This window comes from Branchiostoma lanceolatum, chromosome 13 (assembly GCF_035083965.1).
Source record: "Branchiostoma lanceolatum isolate klBraLanc5 chromosome 13, klBraLanc5.hap2, whole genome shotgun sequence".
In the NCBI taxonomy this organism is placed as follows: Eukaryota; Metazoa; Chordata; class Leptocardii; order Amphioxiformes; family Branchiostomatidae; genus Branchiostoma; species Branchiostoma lanceolatum.
Window position 1 is genome coordinate 6,249,670 of NC_089734.1, and position 23,387 is coordinate 6,273,056.

Consider the following 23,387-nt stretch of genomic DNA (forward strand, 5'->3'; position numbering starts at 1 on the left):
CTGTCGTTATTACCGCTTTAAATCTATGATTATTTTACTGATGAATATGTAATTAATTGTACAAATTGAGTTGCTACTGAGTGGGCATTACCATTATCCTGGATTCAGATTAAAGGGATGGTTTTATGCCTAATGTTGATCTACCGAGGTGATGTTGGTGAGTTAGCTGGCAATCGTTACAGTTGGTACATTTATATGTACATGTATTACGAAACGCCGGCTCTTGTAATACTTGATTGTGAATAAAAACATTCAGTCATCCACCAACCTAATTATTCACGGATATATGTACTAGTATTTCAGTTTGAACGCTGTGGCAGCTTATATATATTTAGCAGATACCATAATACCGAATACCACTTTTATAAAAATCAATATACGTTCTCTACCAGTAAGAACCTTAAATTCATTGTTACCAGACAATACTTAAAACATAGCACAAGCTAGTTGGTAACAATTCGCACATGAGCAGTTGTTTTAATCGGGTTGTAGGGTGACCTTTCAATTATCTAAAGTAAGATATACCGTTCCTATTGTCACTATATGATTCTTCAGCTTGGCACACATACATATCGCTTGACTTCACCCCTGCAATGAACTCCATGGCGTGCTGCTCATCTTATGTAATACTTTGTGACAGTAGCAGAAATTGGACAGAATTGTGCCTTAATGGAACGAGCAGTCTTGAGTTCTTCTGGGGTTCCTCCGATCTGCACTTTACTGTGTCACAAATTGACACAGTTACATCTCCCCAGTAGGTTTCGTAACGCTTTAATGCCTGCCATGTCCAATTTGGAGAGCAGCGTTTCAACGAAAGCTTTTAGCGTGCGAATCTTACTGTAAACCACTTAATCTCTGCGGCACGAAATTTCCACCCAAAACAGAGCGGCGCCGGCTTGAATAGGATAGAACAACAAATACAGACAATGCCATGGGTACAGACAAGTTTGACAGAAAGCAGACTCAAAAGATCGATACATCTACCTCCTGACTCTCGCAATTTTACTGCCTAATGTCAAGAAGTCAAGCCCAACATTCAAGAGGATTGGAACTGCTGACGTCATAGAAAATGATGTTAGCGTCACAGGAATTGACGACTCCCATGGGAACGAGATCTGGGACAGCGTCTAGTAAGCCGGAGTCAAAAATTACAAAAATGTGGCTCAGAAGACAGATGGTACGATCTTATCGTCCTACGGTCTTCTTTCAACACAGATGACATATCACTCCCCAGGCGATGCCCCTGTACTTTTTCATTGTATTTTTCAGTTATCGGTGATTTATCATTTGTATATACGGAGCATTCTCGTAGCAGGTAATCCCAATGTACAATGAAAGCCGTTGAAATAGCTCACCTTACATCCGTGTGAAATTAACAAAACGAGTGGGCGTCTGAATTACGCCCAGTAAAGTTGATACAGCGCAGATACACGGTTTTACGAGCTCCTATGGAAGCCTTCCTGGCAGCCGAGATTGGTTTCCAGGAGAGGGTACTGAAAGAGATTCGGTTTAACACAATTAACAATTTCGGATAGTGACTTCAGGAAACCTTACTGGTTCAAAAATAGATACTGATAAACCTAAGACATAATACTGGAGTGCACGTAGTAATATAGCAGGACGTCTGTCAACTGCCATAGCCATTGCGATTTGTCAACATCATCCTTGTAAAACATTAGCCAAACTCCATTGCTTCCTGAAGTCTGAAACTGTTCTTCAATGCCCTTTGTTCCTTTAGTTGAAGAAAATCGAAGTTCCATTGACTGTAACGGCGTTCAAATTGTAAAGTCAAACATTTATCAACCCTTCCTTTACCATCCTGCTTGACTTTGACCGATGGCACCATGTAACGAGTCTACCCCGCAGAGTCCATGTCTACTATCGCCGACAAGATACTTTTCAGTCCATCTCGATTGATTGATTGATTGATACCAAAGGCAAGCACATCTTTCTTCCGAACTCCCCCAGTTTCGGTGATAAGGCACAAAATGAACTCAAAATGGCGGCCTCGCTTATCGCCGAGGAGCAAACTTGATGACTTCTGATGGTAGACTGATGACCTTTGACCTAATTCCAACGAACAGCAGATAGTTCTGTATACAATTCCAAAATCCATCTCATTGATTAGAATCATCCAACCACAGAACAGACGGACGTGACCTTACCTGTGATTAACTGTGACACGAGTATGGATGGATGACCCGGCGTGACCTTGACGCCCCAGGGGAAGACGATCAATAGGAAAGCTGTAAATTGCAATACTTGTATGCCTTACAGTCATAAATTGCAAACGCGCTGTGCCATCCTAAGTATATAGGAACCAGGCGACGCCTTACTACAACATTGCAGCCTAGTTTCACCCATTAGAGATATTGTAAACTGAAGTAAGTGCCCCATATTGCAATTTGATCAGGAGTGTTTCTGTACTCCAAGTATTCAAAAAGTACTTAAACTATCATTGAAAACATGTAATCATGGCTATAGTACAGTTCTGTTTTGTTGGACTTGTTTCACCAATTTCGAGGTATTGTAAATTGACAAGCAAATGGCATTTGACAAGCAAATGGCATTTGACAAGCAGAGGATTCGTGCTCAATATCCTCAAAAACTACTGGCAAAATGAAAAATCAACGTTGTACTTTGTCGGACTTGTTTCATCTATTTAAAGAGCCCCCCCCCCTCCTCCTATTGCAATGAGCTAGGCAGAAAATGTATGTGTGCCCTCTGCAGTATATATACTACTTTAACTACCAGTAAAAGCCAAAGTTCCCCGGTCTATTAGCTTGCATGCCCTTGATTTTACAACAGACAGTTTGCTGACAGAAGGGAGTGAATAATTCGCCCGCGAAGCTTCCTGGCATTGCCGTGAATGCCTATAGATGAGACAGTTGATGGCAGCATCTATATTTAATCCCCGACCCGGGATATTGGAGATCGCCCGAAGCCGCGTTAATTACGTGCCATGTGTTAGATAGTGTCATGTCAGCAAAGTCGTTCTCTGCAATTTGTTCCTGCTGTCTTGGATGGGTCTGGCTTTGACGTTGGTTAGATTGGACTTCTGTTAGATATGCAACCTACTCAACTTACGGGGTCTCCTGACTTATCAAAGGCTGGTATCGTTTTTTGAATAAGACATATTAAGAAAATAATATGGCTCATGTATTTAAAAAAAGTGTAGGTTGATCACGATTGATATTACTACCACTCTTGTAAAAAGAGTGCCAAAGTGCACTATAGCTGCATATCTATCTGCTGAACTTTTATCCTAGTGGACTACAACCATTAGAAAGAGGTATGATAGTCACACAACGAATGGAAATTAATCTTTGAGGTGATAAAACCAAGACTTTAAAATGGCTGTAACTCGACTGGTAGCAGCCTCACAGTTGAGCTGAGGTTCCAATCAGTTGGTAACTGGGAGACCCCGGTTAAATCCTGGGAATCGCATCTCGGGTGGGGCTGCACCCATCTTTTGGAAGGAACGAAAAAGGGGGTACTGTGTCGGAGGAGGTGCCTTGAACACTTCAAAGGGGATGACAAGTATAGCACCCCCTCCGTATAAAAAAGATCCCTGTTACTGAAACAGCAAGGGAACTTGCTGCCCTATGTGCCGCTAGGTACTCCAAGGGTCAGAACGAACGAATGACTAAAAGGCAAAAGGTCCAAGGATGATCTGATAGAAAACGACAGTCTGTCACCAACATGGCACCGTTGATCGCACGATAAGCCGCAGCGGATGTCCAGGACATTCCTCTAACGATTTCTACTTTTCGATTTACAATATCTCATTAGTTACAAATGAGACAGGCTGGGCTGAGTGTCTCGCTGGAAAAAAATCGTTGATACTCCAAATGTCATGTACAAGTGTTCGACCTTTCAATGAAATGCAACTACAAAATTTCAATGTTGTTGGGTGCTTAGAATTGAAGGTTCTATTGGAGTAGGCGATTCGCTGTACTGAACAAATTACTAGGTGAATTATAGGTTGACTCATAGTTTATAACCTTGTTAACAACTCGTTCTTGATAGAACATACAGTATGCATGTTTACACATATGATGTGTCTTGGAAATTTAGTTCTTATATTTGTAACGCCCCCATTCCACTGGACGGCGACCGCACTGAAATCTCGCTGCGACCTGAATTGGATCCGTGTTACCTTTGACTTCATAATTTGAATATAAAATGAAATATTATGCAAAATGTAAAAGTATGACTACAAAGACAACAAAACACACAAAGCGTAGAAAAGAAATTCGTCTTTTATCGGCTGTGAAATTCGTTGAACGCTCTGTCACAACCATGTCACAGCCCTAGGGGTTATAAAGAACCACATTTGCATATTATGGCAGAATAATGTTACGATGAAAGAGAAGCGAGGTGGAGAATCAAATTTGGGGTCTTTCAGAAGTCCCCTCACGTGTTCGTGTTACAGCTGGGATCTTAGCCCAGCAAGCAAGATTTGTTTTGATAATTATTTCAGTACAGTGGTACTACCAATACATTTGCATATCATGGCAGAATAATGTTATGATAAACAGAAGCGAGGTTGAGAATCGAATTTGGAGTCTTCAGAAGTCCCCTCACGTGTTCGTGTTACAGCTGGGATCTTAGCCAAGCCCGTAAGCCTATTATGAATGTACTCCGGTGAATTCTCTGGCAGATTGGAGGTGCTTTTGCAATCTGTGCTGGCTTGGAAAGGATATTAAAAACAGAATGTCTAATGTGTGAGGGTCTTTGGGCGACATTGAGTAACTGTTATGTTAAAGTTTATGTATACCTAATAATTGCATCGGTGGTTTTCCTCTGTATCATTTTAAGACAAACGGTATCATTGAACAATTCTTTGTAGTATGAATTTCAGTTTGTCTGTAATGTTTCAAGTGGGACCGATAAGTTTGATTATGACACAGCCAGCACTATTGGGACTACGTTATGTTTGATAGTCAACAAAATCAAACAATCTTGACATTTGCAGCACTTAGAGAGCCAAGCCCAAGGTAATGCTCCCATGCAGCCGCCAAGCCACGTCGAGAGTTCGAGGCAGTTTTATTTTCCTTCCGCGAGAGAAAGTAGTCCGTTCCATGACTCCGGGCGTCAACACCCCTTACAACAGAGCTTGTCGCTGGAGTATATGACCGTGTATCTTCCTATTTTCAAGTGATTTACAATTTTCTAGCCTCCTTTTGTACTCCTATAGATTTTTTAACTGTTAGTTAATCGCTTTCCAGTCAAAAATACGACCCGAAATCAGGTGATTTTCGTGTAATTTCCCCCCTTGTTTTTAACTTGTTGTAGATTTCAAACCAACAGGAAATCTAGTGTGTGTGAAAGAGCAAAAATTGTACTTTCTGTCAGTATATAACTTCTTATCGATTTCGAGGGCGAAATGCAGATGCCCCCAATCCGCGCGAGGCCATGTCACACGGAGCGGTCATTTTGTTTCCAGAATAGAACGCACCACTCGTAAGCCGCGCGCGGCCATCACAGATCATTTTGCATTTCATAGCAAGGATGTTCCAAGCAGAGGTTGTGTTTCGGCTTGTTTTTGACGTCCCTGTCGGCGTTTTTGTCGGGCTTTATATCTAGCAACATAAAGAAACCGTGACAAAATAGAAATCCACTGCAATCTCTTGAATATAGCGATCATCTACAGACTAATGCACACTTTATTAGCATTGTCTAACGATAACGTTATATTTTTGTTTTTGCTACGACTCTTCAAGGATAGGGTCAACGACCTAGCCCAGACGGCTGCAACCATGGTTACTGGTAAACAGCAGAGATCCTGTGGTGTTCAATTACATTATGTAGCAACCAGCATTTAACAGATCTGGAGGTCACCATACATATGAATATGTTTGATCAAAAATATGAGAGCAGTAGTTTGCAAGACTTGACCACGTGAAGGTATACACTATGTGTCTGGTTGCAAAATCTGTAACCTATCTCATTGCGTTAAAGTATGATACTAACTAGAGACATATTAAGGTTTTTACTATGAAATAATCTGATCCATTTAATCAAGAAACTCTAGCAATACCAGGATTTACCCTACAGTTTAATGTTTATATTCAATCATCATATACTTAAAGTCATACTCGGCAGACAACAGTTAACTGTGTATGAATATAAGAAATAAAAAAAGAGTTATTCTAAACTCTTTCTTCTCTGTCCTATACCTTAATCTAATGTATATAATAAATACCATTGCCACTGTCCAAAATGAATATACAAAGAGCCATATATGTTGAATTCATGCCAAACTTTATTGAACAAATATGTGATTTCAAAATATCAATGCCGAATTGGAAACAAGACTTGTAATCTCATCTCAGGTATCTGTTTTGCCAAACATCTGACCTTTTTTGGCCAGAATGATATAATTCCAATGTCAAGTAGTAATAAAATTCCAATCATGCCGAAAGATTTGATTAACTAAAACAGCTGTCTGATGAGCATCCACAGCAGAACATCAACCTGTATAAAACAGATAATATTTCACATTATTTTATGAAAATTTGAGTATCATATAAAATTCTGCATTCACAATGATTCAAGGCATGTTATCATATCTAAATTACATCACTCATTATCTCAATCATGATATATTGCCAATCAAAAAATTGAAAGGTATGGACAATGAGCTGCAAGAAGCATGTCCTCAGCTGATCTGGGGTCGAACTCCACCTAATGCAAAAACAGAAAGCGTGTTAATTTCTGTTTGTCATACTTACTGTTCTTTGATTATCCATATCACATAAGTATAAAACACTCACACTCGTTCACCATCCATTCAGCATCATTATTTTACTATCATATTAAGATTCATATATCAAATTATCATATTACATTATATCATTAAAAAAATTATATACAGATTTATATTATATCATATATTATCATATCAAGAATTATTCATAACCCACAGGTGAGGGACTGCTGGAATAAGGAAGATGAGTCAGAACCTCCAACCTACACCCGTACCAAAGTGCGGGGTTACGCCTTTCCCGTCAACTCGGGGATCTGTGTGATGTACCCCTTGTTGACGTCAGTATGTCCGACCTTTACAGGGGTCAGGCGCCTCTAGCTACCTAGGGGGGGCGATGGTATGGCTAAACCTAGCAGGAAGAAGGTTCTTGGAAAAAAGGAGAGAGGGAGAGAAAGGGGGTGAAAATAGTACAGAAAAGTCCAGCTTCCCCTCACCTATACCTATTGGACCTACAAACCTATCGGACAGACCACTAATTATTACCCTTAGTCTATATCAGAAAATTCTGAATCTGAAATATCCTCTAATAAAGATAAACTACCACAATAAAAGTCATCAATAATATTATGATAGTCCTGATCATTATCACTACTGCTACTAGTATCTGAATCAGATTCCGTGTCTGCATGATCCTGACCTACCTGAACTTCCTCAATACAAATAGAATTTGAACAATCTAAACACCTACATCCAGGGCCACATACCTGTCCCTTCTTGAGACACTTACACCTTTTACTGGAGCACCCACTTTTACATTTACACCCCCTGATTAAGAAATCAACTGTCTTCTGAACCTTTTCAATATTTTCTTTGGAATCCCAAATAATCATTAGATTGCCTTTTTCTATTTCCCAACCATACCTATCTAATAATACAGAAGAAAAATCCTGCTCTAAAGCCTGAGCCCAGGTAAGGTAAACCCAACAGGAACGTAACCAATGGAACCAAAGGGACTGAAATGAAGGTAAACTATTATCTTCAAACTCAATTCTTTCAAATATGGCACCTCTAATATTTTGTAACCAATTTTCATGACTACTTGAATTAGTCCCCTCCCTCATTTCTCTGAACATTTCAGCTGGAGATGAATACTTAAGAAAAGCTGAACGGTGTTTTTGAAAGTAAACACTACCAACTAAACGAACAAAAGCCAAGAACCCTGAATCTTTTTCTGCACAAGAAAGAGAACCACTAGTTTGGACAGAGCTTCCACCAGAAATGAACTCTGAATACTGAAAGAAAGTTTTCATAAATGATACCTTACCAAGACCAACAAAGAAGGAAACATAATCACACCCTGTGGTAATAAACAATGACTGTAATATGTGGGGTAGTATATTTCTAGAAAGGGAGGCAAGATCAGGGTCCTTGTACAAGCAAGATACCAACTCATTCACATCCAGACATTGCCAATTTCCAGGTTCAGCTTTTTGCAAAATCACAATTCTTTTACCCATCTCCCTCACAATAGGAAGGCCCACATGATACGTGTCCGTATCAGGTGAATAAATCAATATATTTTCGTATCTGCTTGAAGCAGCATGCAGCCAAACACGAGTGTCACTTTCCTCGTGATTGGACCTACAGTCTGGATATGGAGAGATGCCATCTACAGAGGAAACAAAACACATGTCTCTTTTATCATCTATAAATGCCCCAGCTGTGAAAACTTTCTGCAGCTGCCTCAAAAAAGGTCTACATACTGTAAGTAAAGAACTACACAAATAAGAACATAATAGACGTTTGTTTGGACGCAAGGAAATGAACTTTCTCCAGTCTTTTGGGGTGAATGTGTGATCGGAAACTGAATCAAATAGTACTAAATTGTCACTTTCTACAACAGAGTCTCTTCTACTTCTTTCAACATCTTTTGCACTAAGGCCGTTTCTATGTGGATCATCAAATACAATGTGGACTTCATTACAACCTGACTGGAGTAAAGGCAAAACCCATTTTAGAAACAGAAAATGTGAATACTCAAGAAAGGTTCTATGCTGACCCAAGGGGGCTGTGTTGATCAAAAACATGCCTTCTAAAACAGAACACTGGGGGGAAAAGTTAGCAGGGTACATTTTGGTAAAAGCACTAGGGTATCTAGACTGGAAAAAAGAAGTAGCGGCTGATTTAGCTTCCTTGTGGGGAACACCATCAGCATCACATAAAGCACGAGGCAGCTCCAGAAACTGACCTAGCTGGGGCAAATCTAACAGGTGGGCTATCTCAGATAAGGGCTTATTTTGATTTTGAGACCAAGAAACTGCTCTACGATAACATTCTAAGACTATCCTCTTATCCTTTTCACTTTTTGAAATCCTAGACTTAGTCATTTTTAAGTGAGAAAAAGTCCTTAAAGACTTACGTCTTTGAGGTGCTTTATTACCTGGGCTGTTAAGGATCCTGAAACTAATAAATGTGTCTAATGAGGCTGTACCTATTTCCCTAAACTTAAGCAAGTCCTCCCTTTGAATATCAGAAATAGAAGCTCCTGTGAAGGGTTGGGCCAGGCGTCTATCTTGCACAGGAACAGAAGAAATGTGGGCTTCTACAACTTTGTTTGCATAATAAACAATATTCTGCCTCTCCTGTTCAATAATGGTGGGACTTAGGTCATTTTGAGTTCTAAGGTTAGACTTAACAAGAATCTGTTGTTTTACTTGCTTAATCAATCTAGCTCGATATGGTAAAAACAGAACAAGATCTTCAATGACAAACTTATTGGGCCCTGTTATAACTTGTTTAGTGTCGCGGTTAATTAACATTTCATGACCCTCATCTAATGCTACACTTGAATAGTTAACAGCATTAATACTGGTAACGAATCCCCCTTCTTGAAAATATCTAAGAATATGATCTGGACAAGACAATAAATCAGAAAGATGCAAAGGTATAATTCTAGAGTATATTACATGGTCAAATGCATGGAAAATGGGTGCCATCTTTTTGTATGCATACAAACGCAAATCCCAATTCCCTGATCTAATCGCTATGTAAAGAGAAATGTATGCCATAAAATCATCATGAACAAATCTATGCCAAAACAAAAATACTTCATCACGAGCACATGCACTAGAACAGAATGCAGCAAAATCATCCTCTATACCTTCTAAGTCAATTTTCAATAATTCTTGTCTTCTTACAAAGTTTTCTCTACTGAAATCTGGGTCACCAAAGTGTGGTTCAGACTCTAAAAATACTCTTACCTTTTCAATAATAGTGTCTGCTGAAAAAGAACATCTTGATGAACAATGATCTGTACAGTTCCTCCTATGTTCAAGAAAAGATTCAATTTGGCATCTATAGAAGGCCTCCCATACTTGAACCAAAAATTTATGAGTACGTTTAAAATTCTTACACAAGCCAACTGAAAGTAATGTCTGTCCTTTTATTCTACCCGAGGCTACCTGTTTCAATCCTCCCTCCCAATAAACTTTCATTAATGCATGCTGGTAATTTTTCAAAGTATGCCAATCACCTGGAAATAGAATTAACCAACTTAAAGCGGGGCCATACTCCTGTTTCAATTTAAGAAGGTGGTCAAAGGTTTTCGCATCCCCAACAACAACTAAGTATTCAACATCACGTCCAACATTAAAGGAATTGTAAAGGAAATCAAGAGCTTTTAAAATTGTTTCCTTACAGTCAGCATTTTCATTCATTATTGACAAGTAGGCAATATTAGATTTTTCTGTGACAGGGTCCCTTTCTAAAAATAGTTTACATTTCAAACCAGGTAACTTAGGAGAACAATCTTTTAGATCTGATACACATCTTTCAAGCTGATAAAATAAAACTTCAGAGTTAAATGCATGTGACGCTTTAATTTCTTTCTCAGATATGCTAAACTGTTCTAAGGTGAGGGAACTGGGGGTAGATGGGATTATAGACTGAACACAAGATGGGGGTGTAAGGGATAAAGTACCCTCAATTTCCTTCGGACACCTTTTTCTTTGCCTAAACTTTGAAGTTAGTTTTATCTTTTTAATCACAGGCTCCTCAATTTCAGTTACATTATCTACACCTACAGAGATATCTTGACTAGTAGTAGTACATACAGATGCTGAAGTTGGCCTAGAAACAAGAAGAGATTTAGGTTTGGGTTGGACGGCTTGAATAGAAGTACCATTCCACCCACGGGGACTACCTGTCACAGCTGCATGGGGGCTACCACTATTTATATTGTCTATGGAAGCTACAGTAAAGGAACCTTCTGTCAAATTATAGTAATTATCTTCCAATTTCAATTGATCTAACATGCAAGCAAGAAATCTTTTATGAGAATCATTTGAGCAACATACTCCAAGACGATTTAACAGTTGCATTAGATCATAAGACTGGCTATAAGAATGAATCAATTCTGAATTAATCATATGGAAAGGATAACTGCACTTACCCTCAGACACAATAAAGAAAATAAGGAAAGTTGCAAAAAGTCGTCTTAAAAACTTGGAGCTATGGCTAGAATTATCCTTAAGAAATGCTAAATAATGTTGATTCATATCAAATGTTTCAAAATCAGACATGGGAATTTCAGATTTTTGCATAGTTAATACAACAATAAAGTTCCATACAACAGGATTTATTTCTTTTGAAATTTGCAAAAGGTCAATTTCATGCAAGGAAGTTGGATTCTTAACATACTTATCAATAAATTTTGATGATTCTTTATGAATCAAATTATTCATGTACATTAAAGAAGATAGCAGGCTAGAATTAAGTATGTCTTTGTTATCATGATCATCTGTAAACATAGAAGCAACAGTAGACTGAATTGACTTTAACTCAAGATCACGCTTGAAAGTATTTAATCTTGCAGTATATAAAGCCAAATGGAGGGATTCAATTAAATCACATTCTCTATAGTATAACAATAAACCTAATTTGTTGGATTTACTTGAACTTTTGTGGATCGAAAGAAAGTCTCCCAGATCACTCAATAATCCAACCAACAGCCATTTAGCTTCAAAACAAAATGCATCAGCTTCATCACACTTTTCTTTATCTTTAAATTCCTTAATTAGCATTTGAATATTTTCTACATATAAATCATAGGCATCAACAAGAAGCAGAGATTTGTTCTCCAAAAACATTTCACCTACCTTACAAGAAACTTTGTGCAAAGCTAATTGTGGTACATTTTCTGGGCTATGTTTTAAATCAAATTCTTTTAACATTTCTAATCGTTTTTCTAGATTTTCCTCACCCTTAACAAGATTACCTGATCTATATAAACACTGATAACAATAGTTACATAAAATTGAACCTTCTGACAAATTTGAGTCGGCCAATTCTAAAGCTGATTGTGGTATATCTAATTTGGGACAGAATCGTTTCCTTTTATGGGACTTTATTACCTTACAACAATGTACACATTTATCTTCATCACAAAATCTATAAAACTGATAATAATGAAATGTACACATTGAAATAGAATTTGGTAAAGTGCTAAAACCTGCTGCTAAGTCTGAAATGGAGCTAAGATAAGACATCATATCATCAACAGAAACATCTTTACGTTCATGGTCGGCCAATGCATGGCACAAACCAAAGTCAGACATAAAACATTTTTTTTCTGGCACTGTTTGAGAGAGCTTCTGTGAAGTGTCAGTTGGTGAATTAGAAACTGGAGTTTTGGCCTGTAATCGTCTAAACTTACGCTCACAAGAACGGCAAACACAGTCAGTAATTGAAAGTTCTGTATTATCACTTACCCAATTTCTAAGTACTTCATTCCATCCCTGTGGATGCCTATACTCATCAAATTGAAATGTAGATGGTTTCTTACAGTAGGCACATGCTGTGAAACATGGCCTATCTGGATGGAAATTAATAGTTTTACCGCCCCCACGACCAAAAAATGTTACAGATACCGTCTTACCATGTACTTCTACAATCTTATTTTCATCACCGAGAAAACAACCATCTAAACTAAGGTTTTTACATGAAATACTGAGTCCACATACCTCACTTACCATCTTTTGCAATTTACACACCTGAATACATTTGCTACTTGCCTGTACAGTAAATAACTTGCCTTGGAAATTAATAAAGAATGCATAGACTAAACTCTCTTCAACATCACACTTATCTCCTCTCTCCTCCTCACTACTCTTACCTGGTACATCACACTCATCTCCTACCCTGTCCTCACTACTCTTACCTGGTACATTACACTCATCTCCTACCCTCTCCTCACTACTCTTACCTGGTACATTACACTCATCTCCTACCCTCTCCTCACTACTCTTACCTGATACAACATTACACTCATCTCCTACCCTCTCCTCACTACTCTTACCTGGTACATTACACTCATCTCCTACCCTCTCCTCACTACTCTTACCTGGTACATTACACTCATCTCCTACCCTCTCCTCACTACTCTTACCTGATACAACATTACACTCATCTCCTACCCTCTCCTCACTACTCTTACCTGGTACAACATTACACTCATCTCCTACCCTCTCCTCACTACTCTTACCTGGTACATTACACTCATCTCCTACCCTCTCCTCACTACTCTTACCTGGTACATTACACTCATCTCCTACCCTCTCCTCACTACTCTTACCTGGTACAACATTACACTCATCTCCTACCCTCTCCTCACTACCCTTACCTGGTACATTACACTCATCTCCTACCCTCTCCTCACTACTCTTACCTGGTACAACATTACAACACTCATCTCCTACCCTCTCCTCACTACTCTTACCTGGTACATTACACTCATCTCCTACCCTCTCCTCACTACTCTTACAGGTCACAACATTACACTCATCTCCTACCCTCTCCTCACTACTCTTACAGGTACCTACCTGTTTAACCTGTTCTACCCACCCTGAAGGATTAATGGGCCCACTATATAACATTCTCACCTCTAGCTTAGTAGCTACTGGGTACTTGTCCCTCCTCTTACCTGTTTTACCATTAACCTTCTTACACCTAGTCTGTCCCCTGCTAAACCCCCCTGATACAGCTGTACTCTCCCTGCCCTTCCTAAGCTTACAACTACTCCACCCTGTAGGACATATTACATAATGTACATTTTCCTTATGACAATCAATCCCTTCCACAACTTCACCTTTATCTTGAGCTACTTTAAACTGACACATCCTTCTACCACTCGTCCTCTTCCACTCCCTTTTACTCATTAGAACCCCCCTGGTCCTGAAAGGACCCTTCCCTGCACTAACCCCCTCTACCTTCCCTGGGACCCTCCTAGGCTTAGTAACTGGCATCCCCCTTGCTATGGAAGGACCCTTCCCTGCACTAACCCCCTCTACCTTCCCTGGGGTCTGTCTAGGCTTGTGGACAGGAACCTCCCTGGCCCTGGAGGGACCCTTCCCTGCACTAACCCCCTTTACCTTCCCTGGGACCTTCTTAGGCTTAGGGACAGGCACCCACCATGCTATGGAAGGACCCTTCCTTGAACTACCCCCCTCTACCTTCCCTGGGGTCGGTCTAGGCTTACTAGTAGGGACAGGAACCTCCCTGGCCCTGGAGGGACCCTTCCCTGCACTAACCCCCTTTACCTTCCCTGGGACCTTCTTAGGCTTAGGGACAGGCACCCACCATGCTATGGAAGGACCCTTCCTTGAACTACCCCCCTCTACCTTCCCTGGGGTCGGTCTAGGCTTACTAGTAGGGACAGGAACCTCCCTGGCCCTGGAGGGACCCTTCCCTGCACTAACCCCCTCTACCTTCCCTGGGACCCTCTTAGGCTTAGGGACAGGCACCCACCATGCTACGGAAGGACCCTTCCTTGAACTACCCCCCTCTACCTTCCCTGGGGTCGGTCTAGGCTTACTAGTAGGGACAGGAACCTCCCTGGCCCTGGAGGGACCCTTCCCTGCACTAACCCCCTCTACCTTCCCTGGGACCCTCCTAGGCTTAGGGACAGGCATACTCCTTGCTGGGGAAGGACCCTTCCTTGCACTACCCCCCTCTACCTTCCCTGGGGTCGGTCTAGGCTTACTAGTAGGGACAGGAACCTCCCTGGCCCTGAAAGGACCCTTCCCTGCATTAACCCCCTCTACCTTCCCAGGGGTCCCCCTAGGTACTCCTCGCACTACCCTAGACCACTCTCCCTGTCCACGGTACTTCCCTGACTTCAGTTCCACTCCTGGATGAGCCCTTCTCCTTCCTCCATCTGCCTCTAACCCTGGCCACTCCTCATCCCTGAACACATAGCGGTCCTCACGCTCACAGCTGCGACGGTGCAGCTGCAAGTAGAAGTTCAAACGGGCTGAGAGATACCGAGCAAAACTCAAATTACCAGCTCTACTCAAATGCAAACCATCAACTGAAAACATGGCCCGGTCAGCCCGGCTACCATTGTCAAGGAAAAACACACCCTGGCTTGAACACAGGCTAAGCAAATGAGCGTTCAACTCAAGGCGCCTCCTGTCATAGACCTCATAGTCAAACCTAGGCAGGACGCTAGAGATGACAACAGAGGCTGACGGGAAGCGGGACTTGGTAACAGAAATAAGAGAACTGAAATCATCAAGAGTCCGGCTTAGTGGACGGTACATGGGGAGATTATTGGTCCCCACATGCACGAACACCACATCCGGCTCAACAAAAGGATGACGTGAAATATCAGAAGTCAAATCATATACTGAAGCTCCAGGGTGCGCATTAAGGGAAAATAAAATGTCAGGAGAGAAGGTGGCATGATTAGACAGATATTTACCAATCGAGTCACTGAACGCCAGGATGATCTGAAACAAGAAATGAGATACATCAATGCATCATTTTTTCTAGATTCAGGACACATAAAGTTACCAATATTACTGTTGTCTCAAATATTTTTTTTTGCAATGTATACAGTATAGTATGTATTTCATCATTCTATTGCTGCTTTTTTGCAATTTACAGTATGGGCGAAAATATTTTTTGGAAAAAATTTGCTACATAGTAAGCCACCTGCGTTCATGTTGCAAACCTGATCATACTAGCCTGTATTACACAAGCTCTCGGCCGGAGGTTATGACGCTCATGGTTCAAAATGAAACCACCATATGAGACTATGAAATTGTTATTAGATCAACAGCCTGGATGTTTTCAAGAGTCTAATTTAGTTTTGTTATAGCTACCTCATTATCTTTTAAAGGGAATATTCTTCTGACGGATCTACTTGGGTGGGGGGCAATAAACCTCCGGCCGAGAGCTTGTGTAATACAGGCTACTGATCATACTACCAACCATGAACCTACGTTGTTATGCAAGTTTGTTTTTCTTTGCCTGACAACGTCAGACATGTGACTGTATTGGCGGGAAATTATGGTCCCGAGCAGGCCATGTTAACACATTGAACGATATTATAACGTTATCTTTCACAGCTAAATTCTCGGCTGTTTTCAATCAAAATCCCTCACAGCACACAGAAAAACTCAGAATCAAAATATTTGTCACGTTATGTCGACATTTTACATCGAATCATAAAGGTTAGATCCTCGATAGCTGTCAAATTTACAAGAAATACTCGCGACAAATCACATGTCACACGTTTAAGCTGTAAAAACGTCATAGAACTCGCACTACGAACGCCATCGTGTAGGCGAAAATCGCTCAAAAAAGGGCCCTAAGTAGACATGGAATTTTAAACCTACCCAGATTTCAAACCAACAGGATTTTCACATGGGATATAGACGAAGGTTAAACAGTCCTGACGCACTATCAATTGATAACAGAATCGAGGGCGAAATGCAGATGCCCCCAATCTGAAAATCGCCGAAATTTTAACTCTTTACTGTGCTGCCATTTTGCTAATTTCACTATGTACCAAATTTGATCATGAAACTAGTTAAAATCCTTGTAAAACCGCACAAAAATGGATTTAATGGAGAGCACACAGTAAACACGTCCGTCACTTACCGCCATGGTGTCCAAGAGGCCGGATGTCGTCATGAAATCAGCTGTCAAAGTCGGATGAAATTTCATCGGCGGCGCGAAGGCGGCGCGGGAAATTTGAGTCGGCGCATACTATGGACCGCGGAGGGATACATAAGAAAATAAAAACTGTTCGAAACGCGTTCGATTCACTGCGTGGCTTGGCGGCTGCATGATCCTTTGTTTAACATGAGCAAATCGCCATAGCAACCGAACTAAAACTGTCACTCAGGATCCAGGGTCACGTGACACAACGGTCTCCCGACGCCATCTTTATGGGGTTCTTATTGCGAGAGCGGAAATGGGTTCGATAATGTGCCTAGTAACAGAACTGGAGTCCATTAGACAGACAGAGCTAAGAGTTTTTGTGACCTAAATAAGATTTTGATTCATCAATACATGTATTTATAAAACCCATCTACTTCTTTGACGCTGTGAATATGTGACCTTGTCTGCTGAGAAAAGTTTTATATTAGTGTGTGGTAAAGGGGCCTTTTGGAAGGGACGTAAAATGGGGTTCCCGTGTTCGAGGAGATGCCTCGAGTACGTCAAAAGGGAAGGGATAGCAGACGTTACCTGTACAATATACCGTGCAACTGAGACAGCAAGGAAAGTTGCTGCCCTATGTGAATAGGTACAACGGGGGGGGGCGTGTCTGTTAGCTTATAGCAGAAGATAGTAGAGTATTTGCACAACGGGGTTCGTACCATTCACGCTTGAATCAGATCTTAAAACACAGCATTGACTGCGTTTAGTCCATACAACTTTAAAGTCCCTGGACTGCGTCACCCGAAAAGTCGTTTATGTCCAATAAGTGCTTTAGAATCTAATGTACATGCCTTGGGACTGACGCCAAAGAAAACGCAATTGCGACAAGAAAAGGCGACTGATTCAAATTATGTTAGACAGCATTTAGAAAACAGGTTTTGGTTCATTAGGCTAATTTACAAACTGTCCAATGATGAGCTGTTATTGCCCCTTCTGTCTAATTACTGAACATATAAACAGTCAAGACACCTGCAACTGAATGTGTCTGTTCCTGAACTAGTTTACAAATATGTAACCTACGTATACCTTTACGTAATACTTTAAGTGTATATTACTTTAAATACAGACAGACATAAACAGACACGCACACTATCCTTTCTTGTGCGTCATTCGCCGAATGCCACTCCATTCTTGGATGGATGCCCTTCCATGCAAATGCCATCTTCCCTTTGCATCTTAAGGGACCCAGTCCGACCCACTTTGCAACATATCAACATGTCAGCACGTGCCATCCTTTTAGTATTTGGCATTCATTTGCACCTATCGACAATTTTATGCTTACAGAAACGTGCTGGCAATAGCTCGTGAAGTTCCTTGGGCTGCTTGCATGTCACTATCTTTGTTGCTTCAAAGGGGGTGTGGTTATGGTGTTATTTTTCTGACATTACTGTGTAATGTTACATTTTAATGTCGTGCAACATTATGCTATACGTGTACTTAGTTGTTATTTTGTTTTGTGGATTAGTGTACCGTTGTATCGTGTCAAAAAGCAGATGCATAAAAACCCTCTACGAGTGTTCACAGGAGAGCTATTCCCACTCATCTTTATACAGAGTTGATTAAGCGACCATTCCGCATCTCGCTCACTACATAAAGCTGTACCAATCCCCATCCTACACCACCAAAACTCCATCGTGCCTTTACATGCATACCAGCTGCGCTCTCCCCATAAAATCCCCATCGCAACAAATTATACTGTCTCACCGTGTTTTCCAATTTTCCGGGCTGTGTCATGCGGACATCAATGGCACAACGCAACCATCCCTATATCAATCATTAGTACGTTCACCTTATTGTAAGTGATTGCCACCAGTTGCATACCCCATTGCACAAAACGGTAAAAAATCGCGTGAAACAATTTCTGACTTTTGCTTGCCTTTCAATTTTCTACGCCAATAAGTCTGTGAAATTGTGGCCATCTGGTTCTAATATGTGGCCGTTTAATTCTTAGTTTGTAACGAGAATTATGGACAACGTCTAATGAAACGTTCTAGAAATAGAAACATTTTGTTGCTTGCTAATCAAGTTTTATGTTGGAGGTAAAGATAACGATATAAATAGAGTAACGGTGGAAAGTTTTATGGACTATACCAAATATTTACAGGGGACGTTAGGTTGATAAGCTTTCCAACGTTGCTACCGATCCTTTTAAACTTTAAGTATCACAGCAAATTGCATTGATTGGACTGTATTGTTCATTCAGACTCGTTGTCCATAAGAATGTTGATGAAGGGAAAATTAGATTTAGATTGGTGAACAAAATATACGATTCACTAAGCTTTGAACCTGTAAAACTACAGAAATGACAAAACGAGCTTGCTGAAAAGGTGAAGATGCAACCAATAGGTAGATATTCGTTACGCTGAATTGACTTTCGTAATTACATTTCAAGTGTTAACTTATTTTTGTTAAGGCCTGCTCATAGACGTCTTGTGTAGACATTATATCAAAGATACGCCTCAACTTTCTCTAACGGCAATCAAAAATTGACCCTACGTGTCAAATAGGACCAAAATTACACTCTGAACAAGATAACAACTTCTGCGTCAGTAGACTCAGTACCCTAATTACAATCTTATCACAAGGCTCCTTCATGACGATCAAAGTGTTTGTTGTCAGATCTCCAGCGATTGGCAAGAAGCCCCAATGACGTCACTGAATCCAAGAACTCCTTGATCTTAAAGTCCTTCTTATTTCCCAAGTTGCATGTAAAATGCATACATGACGTCATAGACGCTACGTTACATCCTATTTTTCTCATCATTGCGCTTGTAAAAGATTCCCAGCCCCTCCTATGAGTCACCTTTTGCAATTTTGTTGCGTCTACTGGGCCTCAAGGGAGTAGTATGAGAGATAGGTTCTTTTAACTTACACTTTTTGCATGCAAAATGTCTTCATTGCCTCATATAAGCTACGTGTCAGGCTAGTGTCCTCATGATACTGCTTGTAAAGTTGAAGTTAACGCTTTAAAGATCCTACTATAAGTCGCCTCGCACAGTGCGATGCAATCTTATATCGACAGCGAAGTCTCCAGAGGAGTGATATGAGAGAAATGTTATTCAACTTTCACAACGATTGAAAAGAATAATCGTAAAACATGAGGTTTGGAAAATCTGGTATCGATTGAACAACTTGCGAACTCTTTGAAATTCCCGATTCTTTTACGATGAAAGGTATGTCATAAAATACCATATATTGGAACAGCAAGGTGTGGTCATAAAACCCAATACAGTTAGGCCTATAAAACATCATTTGGTAATCTTTACAAGCATGTGCATAGGTTTGCTATTCATCGAGCATGGAATAGTGTTAGTCTTACTGAATACTAAAAGGTATGGTGCAGTAAAGATGTATTTAATTGCACGCGCATGATAGCAACACTCGACTGTTGCTTATGGTTTTCCATTAAATGATACGACATGCTGAAAATTAGATCTACCTTAAACTCTGTATATTTGAACTTGCCGACGCTTTCCAATAACGGTTGGTTGTATCGTAACTGAGAATGTGACATTTGTTTCACACATCTGGACTTCATACGCAAATGCGACCGAAATGGAAAATTAGCACAAATTTGCAAAGTTGGTGTAACTTCACAGCGCAATTTAGCGATGTCCACTAAAAAACACGGTTCACGTTACTCAAACATCACGACTGTTGACAGAGACTCGCTCGGGTGACCAAATCATCCATGCAAGCTGGCGACACCGCAAACCTTCGACTCATTGATTCCTAAAAATCCATCACGGTTTCCCCGCCCCACTGTCTACAGCTCATCCACCCGTGCGCCCCCGGGAAATGAAAATCAAACGATCCGAAATCATATCTCCCCAACAAAGATGGGCGGAGATAATTGAGGTGGGCGCCAGAGCTGTTTGATCTAATTTAACGCACAGTTTGCCTCGGGAGTTACAAGATGTTGCGAAGTTTGACTTGGTGACTTTGTGTGCGCTGCATGGTTGCGTCCCATCACACAGTTAAATGTATTTCTGTAGGGTAATGCGAGGGTAAAAAATCTAATGCTTAGATTGCAGTAAACGCCGTGAAACAATCTTCATGACTCTTTATTTATATAGATTTTGTATTATTTGCTTTCTTGTTTTCATGACTTGTGTGTGTTGCCACCATGTACAGTTAGTAAATGTTGCAATAAGAAAAAAATCTTCACGAGGATTTTTAACTGATATTTTGTTGATCCTTGTTTCTTTTGGATCATTGTATGTTAATATATCATAAAATGATGTATAACTGATTTTTTTAAATGGTTTAATGAGTTCTGCATTCATGTCGCTAGCCTTTTTCTACCCGCCCAACCCTATCCCATCTACTTCAACCTAATTTCAACAGACAACGTTTATCTCTCGGCGGATCTCCAATGTTGATGTTGCTGCATGAAAGATAGGACGAATCAATTTACTATTACGCCAATTGAAACAGCAACACATCACCATTATGCCTTGATATTTGAAGACGCGTTACTTTGTATATTATACAGTATCCATGTCAATGTCAAACCGATGTCTTCCAAAAACACGTTATCGCATCGTGCCACCGTTTTGACATAATGTTACAGAGGATAAAACGATTTATTACAAACAAAAGAATGCTCGGAAGACATGAGATTTTATATAATCAGATGAAACTAGTATCGATGAATTACATTTGGTATAATCTGGATTTGACGCCGCTTTGAGAAGATGCTTTGCACCAATCATGAATAAAGCCATTGCCACAATAAAGAAACGTAAAGGTTGACAAATCACGCTAAAATATGCACAAAGAGCCTAGCTACATCTACAGGGGCTCCTTAAAACTTTAATCAACGGTAGTTCCGCCTTGACGATCATTTTATTTGACGGCGTCTGGTTTTTACTATTCATTAAATAGAGCAGAACAAAGGCTTGCAAATTAGTTACGTGCGTTTGATCTAAAGCGCCCGGTAAATTGACATCAGAATCATAAACACAATTTTTGATACACTCCGATGAGGCTAACGACTAAATTTAGCAGGCAATTCTGTGATCCTCATTTGACCTCTAAGCAGATAAGAGATCAATAAAAATGAAGTCTTTTGCAAGCTGGGAGTGATGTATGACGTGGTTTTATGATCGACATTCATTATACTTTCTATGTTCGTATATTCTAATTATGAATACCAACTTGGTACACGTGTCAGCATTAAGTCTGGTTGTGATAGATAAATACATTCTTTACTGTCGACCTTCAGTTGACATTGTGCTATGAAACTACCCCCTTGCTTGATTCCCCATTGCTATCTGTCCCTAGCCCTCTTTGTCTCACTATTCTATTCATCAAGTATTGTATGTCACTTCAATCTGTGTAATCGTTTTCATCTAGCAAATATAATAACACCTTTGGCCGATGATATTCTCAACAACCTACAGGGCTAGAAAGCATTAATTGCACTAGAAATATGCCCAACCCACTTAAGCTCATGTTTAATATACGACCATGGTCCGAGCAATTCTATGTTCATGGCTCTCCTTAATGTTTTATGGATCTTCCCGGGTCGATCTATAGTCAGTAATCGGACATCAAGAAATGGTATCTGAAGCCTAATGCGCCTCTAAGGGCCACTTCATCTAAAGATTATGGGCGGCTGCAGGGAGCCGTCGTTTGAAGCATTGCCAGCGGAATAAGGTCATATACATCTTGTATCACGTACCAGGACCGTAAAGATTTATGTGGGTTAAAAGCGTATACTTTATTGCCTTCGTCTAGTAAGAGACATAAAATGCAAAGCAGTCTTTGGTAGTTGGAATTTAAAAGGCACGAGCAATATCTGATATTATGACGATTATCATAAGAATCTTACTCGAAATGATGATAACAAAACCAAAGAACTTTACAAAAACTTCAGATATTCATTGATTTCAAGATATCGAGATTGAAATTATAAAGTTTATCAAAAAATGGTTCATGAACTTCAAAGACTGGCCTACTTGTAGTACAAAACAGTCATTTTCACTTCAAGTAATCCCCAGGAGTTATCACCATGCCATAGATGTCCCAAACGCCCTGACCTTCAGACATATCAACTACATCAATACCTACCTCGCTGCCTGGTACAGAGGAATTCTTCACTCTATAATGACCAAGGCTACCAAAGCCTTTTCGCCGGGGAGCGATTTGATTTTATGTTCTGAAGATCAATTCGTTGGAACGACACTGATGTATACAGGGGTGGCGACCGAAGCTTTTGATGTGTTGAAGTCGTGATGAGTACGGTGGATAAAAAAGTCAAACCCTAACAATATTTATCTACTGGAAGATGATTGTGCTTAGTGGGCTGACCTGAAGTCACTGAAGTCCATGGCTGTAAATCGACTGCTAACATATCTGAATCTTACTTTGGTTGCAGAGCTTTGGTGGTTATCTAAAGCGTCAAAAGAAAACTCTTACGAGCACGCCAAATGTCTACTGACTTTTAGCATACGTTAAGCTACATCGATGATTTTTAAACATGATACAAAATAGAAGTATAGAATAAAACTTAACATCTTAATTACTAATAGAATACAATAAGGGCTAGCATACGTTTTTGATACAGCGTTATAATCGAGTGGGGCTAATCATGACTTTAGTTTCGGTATTAAACATGTGAGGACGATATCTGCTTTCACGTTTAAGTTGGAAAGTTTTGATTCCC

At 40.2% G+C, this 23,387-nt stretch overlaps 1 protein-coding gene and 1 long non-coding RNA gene across 2 annotated transcripts in view; one reads left to right on the forward strand and one right to left on the reverse strand.

The window, feature by feature from the left end:
* LOC136447799 (vesicle-associated membrane protein-associated protein B-like) overlaps window positions 1–23,387 on the forward strand; it is a 46,744-nt gene that overhangs the window by 19,975 nt on the left and 3,382 nt on the right. The window lies entirely within an intron of this gene.
* LOC136446874 (uncharacterized) lies at window positions 6,251–16,836 on the reverse strand. The gene is made up of 2 exons (XR_010757660.1): window positions 16,655–16,836; window positions 6,251–15,498 (listed from the first exon to the last, which is right to left on the reverse strand). It is a non-coding gene; the product is annotated as an uncharacterized lncRNA (long non-coding RNA).